Raw genomic sequence first — 9,733 nt, forward strand, 5'->3', positions numbered from 1 at the left:
CCTGCTTTCTGGAGGCTTTTTATGACAAATGGATGTTGAATTTTGTTTGTCTGCATCTATAATCATATGTTTTTTATCTTTCAATTTGTTAATGTGGTATATCACATTGATTGATTTGTGAATATTAAAGAATCCTTGCATTCCTGGGATAAAGCCCACTTGGTCAAGAAGTATGATCTTTTAAATATGTTGTTGTATTCTGTTTGCTATAATTTTGTTAAGGATTTTTCCTATTGGCCTGTAATTTTCTTTTTTTGTGGCATCTTTGTCTGGTTTTGGTATTAGGGTGATGGTAGCCTCTTAGAATGAGTTTAGCAGTTTACCTTCTTCTACAACTTTCTGGAAGAGTTTGAGTAGGATAGGTGGTGTTAGCTCTTCTCTAAATTTTTGGTAGAATTCACTTGTGCAGTCATCTGGTCCTGGGCTTTTGTTTGTTGGAAGACTTTTGATTACAGTTTCAATTTCTGTGCTTGTGATGTGTCTGTTAAGATTTTCTATTTCTTTCTGGTTCAGTTTTGGAAGGTTATATTTTTCTAAGAATTTGTCCATTTCTTCCAAGTTGTCCATTTTATTGTCATATAGTTCCTGATAGTCTCTTATGATCCTTTTTATTTCTGTGTTGTCTGTTGTGATTTCTCCATTTTCTTTTCTAATTTGGTTGATTTGATTCTTCTCCCTTTTTTTCTTGATGAATCTGGCTAATGGTTTTTCTATTTTATTTATCTTCTCAAACAACTAGCTTTTAGTTTTGTTGATTTTTGCTATAGTTGCCTTTGTTTCTTTTTCATTTATTTCTGCCCTAATTTTCATGATTTATTTCCTTCTACTAACCTGAGGTTCTTAATTTCTTCTTTTTCTAGTTGCCTTAGGTGGGGAGTTAGGTTATTTATTTGATTTTTCTCTTGTTTCTTGAGGTAAGCTTGTACTGCCATGAACCTTCCCCTTTGCACTGTTTTTACTGAATCCCATAGGTTTTGGGTTTTCATGTTTTCATTTTCATTTACTTCTATGCATATTTTGCTTTCTTTTTTGATTTCTTCTCTGATTTGTTGGTTATTCAGAAGCGTGTTGTTTAGCCTCCATATGTTTGTATTTTTAATAGTTTTTTTCCCCTGTAGTTGACATCTAATCTTACTGCATTGTGATCAGAAAAGATGCTTGAAATGATTTCAAATTTTTTGAATTTACCAAGGCTAGATTTATGGCTCAGGATGTGATCTATTCTGGAGAATATCCTGTGTGCACTTGAGAAAAAGGTGAAATTCATTGTTTTGGGGTGAAATGTCCTGTAGATATCAATTAGGTCTAACTTGTACATTGTATCTTTTAAATCTTGTGTTTCTTTGCTAATTTTCTGTTTAGTTTAGTTAATCTATCCATAGGTGTGAATGGAGTATTAAAGTCTCCCCCTACTGTTGTGTTACTGTTAATTTCCCCTTTCATACTTGTTAGCATTTGCCTTACATATTGTGGTGCTCCTATGTTGCATGCATATATATTTATAATTGTTATATCTTCTTCTTGGATTGATCCTTTGATCATTATGTAGTGTCCTTCTTTGTCTCTTTTCATGGCTTTTATTTCAAAGGCTATTTTGTCTGATATGAGTAATGCTACTCCTGCTTCTTTTGGTCTCCATTTGCACGAAATATCTTTTTCCAGTCCTTCACTTTCAGTCTGTATGTGTCCCTTGTTTTGAGGTCTCTTGTAGACAGCATATATAGGGGTCTTGTTTTTGTATCCATTCAGCCAGTCTTTTGGTTGGGGCATTCAACCTAGTTACATTTAGGGTAATTATTGATAAGTATGATTCTGTTGCCATTTACTTTGTTGCTTTGGGTTCCAGTTTATAAACCTTTTCTGTGTTTCCTATCTAGAGAAGATCCTTTAGCATTTGTTGAAGAGCTGATTTGGTGGTGCTGAATTCTCTCAGCTTTTGCTTGTCTGTAAAGCTTTTGATTTCTCCTTCATATTTGAATGAGATCCTTGGCGGGTATATTAAGCTGGGTTTTAGGTTTTTCTCTTTCATCACTTTAAGTATGTCTTGCCATTCCCTTCTGGCATGAAGACTTTCTATTGAAAGATCAGTTGTTATCCTTATGGGAATCCCCTTGTGTGTTATTTTTACTTTTCTCTTGCTGCTTTTAATATTTTCTCTTTGTGTTTGATCTTTGTTAATTTGTTTAATATGTGTCCTGGGGTGTTTTGCCTTGGATTTATCCTGTTTGGGACTCTCTGGGTCTCTTGGACTTGGGTGGCTATTTTCTTCCCCATTTTAGAGAAATTTTCAATTTTACTTATTATCGCTTCGAGTATTTTCTCATGGCCTTTCTTTTTGTCTTCTTCTGGGACACCTATGATCCGAATGTTGGGGTGTTTAACATTGTCCCAGAGGTCTCTGAGGTTGTCCTCATTTCTTTTAATTCTTTTTTCTCTCTGCTTCATTTATTTCCGCCATTCTATCTTCCACCTCACTTATCCTATCTTCTGCCTGAGTTATTCTACTGTTGGTTCCCTCCAGAGGAGGGATCTCAGTTATTGCATTATGTATTATTGATTGACTCTTTTTTTTTTCTTCTATGTTCTTGTTAAACGTTTCTTGCATCTTCTCAATCCTTGTCTCTAGTCTATTTATCTGTAACTCCATTTTGTCTTCAAGATTTTGGATTATCTTTACTGTCATTATTCTGAATTCTTTTTCAGGTAGACTCCCTATCTCCTCCTCTTTTGTTTGGTTTGGCGGGCATTTATGTTCCTTTACCTGCTGAATATTTCTCTGCCTTTTCATTTTGTTTAGATTGCTGTGTTTGAGGTGGCCTTTCTAAATGCTGGAAGTTTGTGGTTCCTTTTTATTGTGGAGGTTGCTCCCTGTGGGTGAGATTGGACAAGTGGCTTGTCGAGGTTTCCTGGTCAGGGAAGCTTGGATAGGTGTTCTGGTGGGTGGAGCTGGATATCTTCTCTCTGGAGTGCAGTGAAGTGTCCAGTAGTGGGTTTTGAGGTGTCTGTGGGTTTAGTGTCATTTTAGGCATCATGTATTTTAATGCTCAGGGCTGTGTTCCTGCATTGCTGGAGAATTAGCATGGTCTGTCTTTCTCTGAAACTTGTTGGGTCTTGGTTGGAGCTTGGTTTCATTGTGGTTATGGAGGCTTTTGGATGAGCTCTTCTTGATTAATGTTCCTTGGTGTCAGGAGTTTTCTGCTGTTCTCAAGTTTTGGAGTTAAGCCTCCTGCCTCTGGCTTTCAGTCTTATTCTTACAGTAGCTTCAAGACTTCTTCATTCGTACAGCAGAGATGATAAAACATCTAGGTTAATGGTGAAAAGACTCTCCATAATGAGGGACACCCAGAGAGTTACATGGAGAAGCAAAGAGGGAGGAGGGAGATAGAGGTGACTAGGAGGAGAAGTTCAGTTCAGTTCAGTCGCTCAGTCGTGTCCGACTCTTTAGGACTCCATGAACCACAGCATACCAGGCCTCCCTGCCCATCACCAGCTCCCGGAGTTTACTCAAACTCATGTCCATCGAGTCAGTGATGCCATCCAGCCATCTCATCCTCTGTCGTCCCCTTCTCTTCCTGCCCCCAGTCCCTCCCAGCATCAGGGTCTTTTCCAATGAGTCAACTCTTTGCATGAGGAGAAGAGGGGAAATCAAAAGGGGAGAGAGCAATCCAGCTAGTAATCAACTCCCTGTGTGCTCTCCACAGTCTGGAACACTCAGAGAGGTTCACAGAGTTACATAGAGAGGAGAAGAGGGAGGAGGGAGATAGAGGTGACCGGGAGGAGAAGAGGGGGAGTCAAAAGGGGAGAGACAAATCTAGCCAGTGGTCAGTCCCCTGAGTGTTCTCCACAGTCTGGAACACCCAGAGAGATTCACAGAGTTAAGTAGAGAAGAGAAGGGGGAGGGAGGAGATAGAGGTGACCTGAGGGAGAAAAGGGGAGAGTCAAAAAGGGGTAGGGCAATCAGGCCAGTAATCACACCCCTAAGTAAAAATGGGTACTGAAGATTAGATTCTTAAAGGTAAAAAATTGATAACAAATACCAGAAAACAAAGATTAAAAATCTAGAGTAGAGGTTAGATGCTCAAAAATACAAATTAAAAAATACAAAACAAAATCGATCACAAAAATTATTTAAAAAATATATATGCAATTTGTTTTAAAAATAGGGTCTTTTTTTGCAAGGTAAGAGTAGGTTGTAAAAATGAAAATTAAAGGAGTAATAAGGAACTTAAAAATTTTTTAAAATTAAAAAATGTTAATAGTAAAATATATCTAGGAATTTCTCTGGAGCTGTTGAGGGCAATGTGGGATCAGTTCAGTTTCAGATAGTTCCTTGTTCCTGCTTACACTTCTTCTCAAGGTCATAGGCCCCTTCCAATGCTTAGTCAGTGCTAACCGCAGGGTTTTAATCTGTTGCACCTGTCACTTCCAGAGCAGTTCCCTCTTTATTTTGGCTTCCTCTGTTTGCAGGTCTCTTCAGTGTGTAAGCTCCACCCTGACACAAGGGGGCGAAGGTGGTCACTTATTTAGGCTCACTTGTTCAGAGGTCTTGTGGGGAGTGAGGGACACTGCAAACAAATATCACTGGCGCGTGTGGGGAGTGTCCGCAGTGTCTCAGCCACACTGGGTCTGCCCCCGCACGCGGTGTGTGTGCTTTCCCCATCTACACTGCTCAGGCTCCGGGTTGCTCTGCAGGGGAACTGTCCAAAGCAGGCCCTGGGTTTTGTGCACTTCCCAGGTCTCAGCTGCTCAGGTTCAGGTTCTCGGGTACTCCACAAAGGCACAGACTCGGTGGGGCCTGCATTTTGTGCCCTTCCCATGTTGGAGCAGCTCAGACGTCCAGGTGCTTGGCGAGTGCACTCTCCCCAGGTGGGCTGTGTCTTAATCACCTCCCAGGTCCCAGCCGCTCAGTTTCCTGGGTGCACTGCAAGAGCGCCGCCTCAGGTATGCCGTGTGCCTCCTCTTGGAGCTGATCTTTGGCTGTGATCCTCCTGGCAGATGTCAGCCGTCCAGGATCCCAGGAAGACTTGGTTAGCAACTGGGAGCCTGCTCACAGTTTGGTGGAGGATGCCACCTCTGGGGCGGAGATTGTCCCTCGCCTTCTGGCTCTGGCTGTCACCCGCCTGCTTTTCTGTCTCTGGCGGGGAGATGGGTAGGTCCACAACTGGCTAACTCTCCTTTGGTATTCGCTCAATCCTTTATTCTGTGAGCAGGCCAGACTGTGCCTTAGGTTAGAGCTTTTCATGGGAAACTTCTCTCTCTCTCTCTCTCTCTTTTTTTCTCTTTCTGGCTATCCTACAGTTTGGGTTGCTATCTCACGTTAGCTCCCTCCAATTGTCTTCAGGGCATTCAGGCCTGGTCCTTACCCTAAGCATGCAACCTATGCGTCCCTGTTCAGTCCCTGCTTGCTGATGGTAGACACAAGCATTTGGGCTCCTTTTCCACTGGGATTTGTGGTTAGATGCATATCCTGTGTTTTTGTTTTTCCCTCCCAGTTATGTTGCCCTCTGAGATTCCCTACAGACCCGCCTGTGAGAGGGTTTCCTGCTGTTTGGAAACTTCTCCTCCTTCACGACTCCCTCCCCAGGACGGGTCTCCATCCCTAACTCTTTTGTCTCTCTTTTTGTCTTTTATATTTTGTCCTACCTCCTTTCGAAGAGAATGGGCTGCCTTTCTGGGTGCCTAATGTCCTCCGCCAGGGTTCAGAAGTTGTTTTGTGGAAGTTGCTCAGCATTCAAATGATCTTTTGATGAATTTGTGGGGGAGAAAGTGGTCTCCCCATCCTATTTCTCCACCATCTTAGCCCAAGGCAACATTCCCACTGTTTTGAGGAGCTGTCAGTTTGGAGTTAATTTCTCTTTTGAGCTTTTAATTTCTTCCCATACTTTTTGCCCAACAACTATCTTATCAACAACTTAACAAGGGTTCCCTATTCTCTGTGTCCTAGCCAACACTTGTTACTTCTTGTCTTTTTGATGATAGCCATTCTAACAGGTATGAGATGATATCTCATTGTGGTTTTGACTTGCATTTCACTGATGATTAGGAATGTTAAGCATCTTTTCATATACCTGTTGACCATTTGTATGATCTGTTCAGAAAAATGTCCATTCAGGTCCTCTGCCTATTTTTAAATTAGATTATTTGTTTTTTGTTCATTTTTGTTATTGAGTTGTATGAGGTTTTTTTAATCTGTTTTAGATACTAACTCCTTATCAGTACATAATTTGAAAATATTTTCTTCCATTTCACAGGCTACCTTTTCATTTTGTTCATTGTTTCTTTTGCTTCACAGAAATTTTAGTTTGATGTAATACCAGTTGTTGATTTTTGCTTTGTTGCTTGTGATTTTGGTATCATATCCCAAAATATTATTGCATCATATCCCAAAATATTATTCCAAGACCAACATCAAGGAGATTTTCCCTGTGTTTTCTTCTAGAAGTTTTGTGGTTGAAGGTCTTGCATTTAGTTTTTAATCCATTGCAAGTTACTTTTTGTGAGAGGTGAAAGATAGGTGTCCAATTTCATTTTTTTTTTTTTTTTTTTGGCATGTGAATATTCAGTTTTCCCAGCACTATTTATTGAAGAGACTATCCTTTCCCCATTGAGTATGCTTGGCTTCCTTGTCAAATATTAGTTGACTGTGTGTGTGGATTTATTTCTGGGCTCTTGATTCTGTTCGTTTGGTCTCTAAATCTTTTTTTGTGCCAGCATCATGTTATTTTTATATACTGAAGTTTTGTAATATAGTTGGAAACCAGGAAGTGTAATACCTTCAATTTTTTTCTTCTTTCTCCAAATTTCTTTGGATATTTGGGGTCTTCTGTGGTTCCATACACGTTTCAGGATTGTTTTCCTATTTCTGTGAAAAAGGCCATTGGAATTTTGATAGGGACTACATAGAATGTGTAGATCACTTTGGGTAGTATGGACATTTTAATAATATTAATTATTCCAATCCATGAACACAGAATCTTTCCCCATTTGTGTCTTCTTCAATTTTTTTCCACCAATGTCTTATGATTTTCAGTGTTCAGATTTTCACTCACTTGATTAAATTTATTCCTATTTGTTTTTGACACTATTATAAATAGGATTCTTTTCTTTATTTCATTGTCAGCTAATTAGTTTCCAGTATATAGAATCACAAGATGACTTTTATATGTTAATTTTGTACTCTGCAAAATTACTGCAGCTTTACTGAATTTGTTTATTCTAACAGTTTTTTGGTGATGTCTTTAGTGTTATATAGGTCTTATTAAATGCAGACTCTGAATCCTGTCCTGTGACTAATGCAGCAGTCTAAGTTCCCCACACCTTCTGAGAATCAGAACACTGAACAATTCTCAGGATTGTTCTGACGATCGTTCTACAAATGGTGGAACTCGACTGACCTTCATCAATCTAATATGTGAATTCTTTGGGCTCTCTGCTCTCCAGCACAGCAGCCGTCTTGAGCCTGTTGTGATGGTTAATAAAGGCTTAAGCTAACAGCTTTTAGTTGCTTTTTCTTCTTTCACAAATTCATAGTTTGGCTAGATATTATTCTCCTAAAGAATTTTTGGATTTTTGTTTCTGGGTCTCCTGGCACCAGGGTTGCTGATGAACAGTCCCTTCTGCAGCGCTCATTTCTGGGCTGGCACTTTCCTCTGCGGCCCCTGCGTTTTCTTGACAGGGCTGTGGCTTCCCTGTGCTTTCTTTTCCAGAAATCTGGTCCTTCCGGGCAATTTCTGGGTTCACCAAAAGTCCTTATTCTGTTTTTCACAAATCCCAATGTATTTATTAATTTCTTGTAAAAATGTAGGTATCTTTTAAAAAAATGCTTATAATGATTTGGTGTTAAAAGGGGAGGTTTCAGCATGTGCTCAAGTTCAAATAAGATTAATTTTGTTTGCTTCTTTGGATGGAGCCACATGAAGCTGTATCCTTGAGGAGTAGAATTGGTGTTCAGAGAAGGACTTTTATTTTTACTCTCTTCATTTTTCTATTTGAATTTCTGCATATGAATTTTCTTTTGATTCAAAATAATGAAGTACTTGGGCTTCCCTGGTGGCTCAAGTGGTAAAGAATCTGCCTGCAGTACAGAACGCCTGGGTTTGATCCCTGGATTGGGAAGATCCCTGAAGAAGGAAATGGCAACCTGCTGCAATATTCTTGCCTGGAGAATTTCATGGATAGAGAAGCCTGGCGAGCTACAGTCCATGGGGTCACAAAGAGTCAGACAAGCTGAGTGACTTTCACTAATGAAGTACTTGGTGTATTGGGCATCTTATCTTCCTTTTCTACCTCTGAATGTGCTGACCAGCTTTCTCCAGCTTCTATGGTGCCCTATCTGTGCAACTTTCCAGTGGGCACAGTATGCAGAGTTCCAAAACCTTTGTTTTCCAGGTGGGTTTGCCCAATGGAAGTACCAGGAGCAGACCAGACAGGAAGAGGAGGGTGAGGTTGGGGCACATAGTCACTGATCACCTCACTCTCTTCTTCCTCACACCCCCGCGTTGACTATTCTGTGTCTGTTTATCTTCCTATGAAGAAACAGCCACCAGCTGACCCTTGGCGCATAGAGACCCTTACTTCCTCGTCTTGATCCTTTAGGCCCAGGGGTCGCAGTGGTTGCAAGGATGCTAGCCTGGAGACCACATTCCATTGCTGCCTTCTCCACATCCTGCCCACACCTTTGTGACTCAGCTTGAGCATCATTTATTTTTACCCTGGATCCTGACCAAAACAGAACCCCAAAAACAAACCTCAAACCAAAGCAATAAAGTATTCAGGTAACTTTGCTATACAGATTGATCTTGTTGCTGTTTTGTAACAGAATAAACATATTTTAGAAAGAATATAGGTGAAGAAAACTCATTTTGGTTGAAGAAAGTACGCCACAGAAGGGAAGCAATAGTAAATATTTCATGAGTACAAACTTCGAGCTGAATCTGTCTCTTTCCTGCTCAGCTGTTGCTAGGTTTCTGGGCCTGGAGGGAGAGCAGGCAGGAGTGCAGACTGTCTGATGGGGGTGGGATCCTGCTGCTTAGACATACAGAATCTCAGAGAGCGAAGGGCCGTGGGGGCTGTCTGGCCCATTGACGCACAGCACAAAGAGCCACTCAATTTGTCAAACAGTTCTAGATTTAACTTGTGTGGTCACTGTTCAGCATCGACCCCCCGGCTGCTGCTGCTTCGGTGTGTCTACAAAAAGCATTTATTGGCTATAATATAGAGCTAATTTTCTCTCTGGGGATTTTGAAGAACAGCTAATAATGGCAGCAGGTAACATTCACAGGATGCTCACAGTATGCCGGAGATCATGCTCAAAGCCTGACACGCATCGTGTCCCGTGACCCTCCCCTAGACGCCATACGGCTGCTGTCTGTGTAGAGTGCAAGATCCTAGTTGTTGGCATCACGAGTCCAGTTTTACTAACAAGGAAAATAAGGCAGGAAGAAGTTCAGGGACTTGCCCCTCATCACACAGCTGTTAAGTAATGGAGTAGTTTGACTCTGAACCCCACAGTCTTATCCATTACATGATTCCTTCCCGTTAGAACATCTATGCAAAAATATATATGAACATACAATGCAGAAATACTGGACTGTGCCTAACAACATATCAGATATGTTGTTCTATGTCACTGAACACACAATAATGCCATTTCAAGTGATGCCATAATTTTCAGTTGTGTCAATATGCCAGTTTGTTTAATCAATCTCATTGTTAGATATTAATTTGCTCTGCT

General features: G+C 40.6%; 1 long non-coding RNA gene across 1 annotated transcript; it reads left to right on the forward strand.

The window, feature by feature from the left end:
* The first annotated feature begins 4,422 nt into the window (after nucleotides 1–4,422).
* On the forward strand, nucleotides 4,423–8,788 carry LOC110140522 (uncharacterized). The gene is made up of 2 exons (XR_011488969.1): nucleotides 4,423–8,388; nucleotides 8,596–8,788. It is a non-coding gene; the product is annotated as an uncharacterized lncRNA (long non-coding RNA).
* The last annotated feature ends 945 nt before the right edge of the window (nucleotides 8,789–9,733 follow it).

Source organism: Odocoileus virginianus, chromosome 1 (assembly GCF_023699985.2).
Source record: "Odocoileus virginianus isolate 20LAN1187 ecotype Illinois chromosome 1, Ovbor_1.2, whole genome shotgun sequence".
Lineage (NCBI taxonomy): Eukaryota > Metazoa > Chordata > Mammalia > Artiodactyla > Cervidae > Odocoileus > Odocoileus virginianus.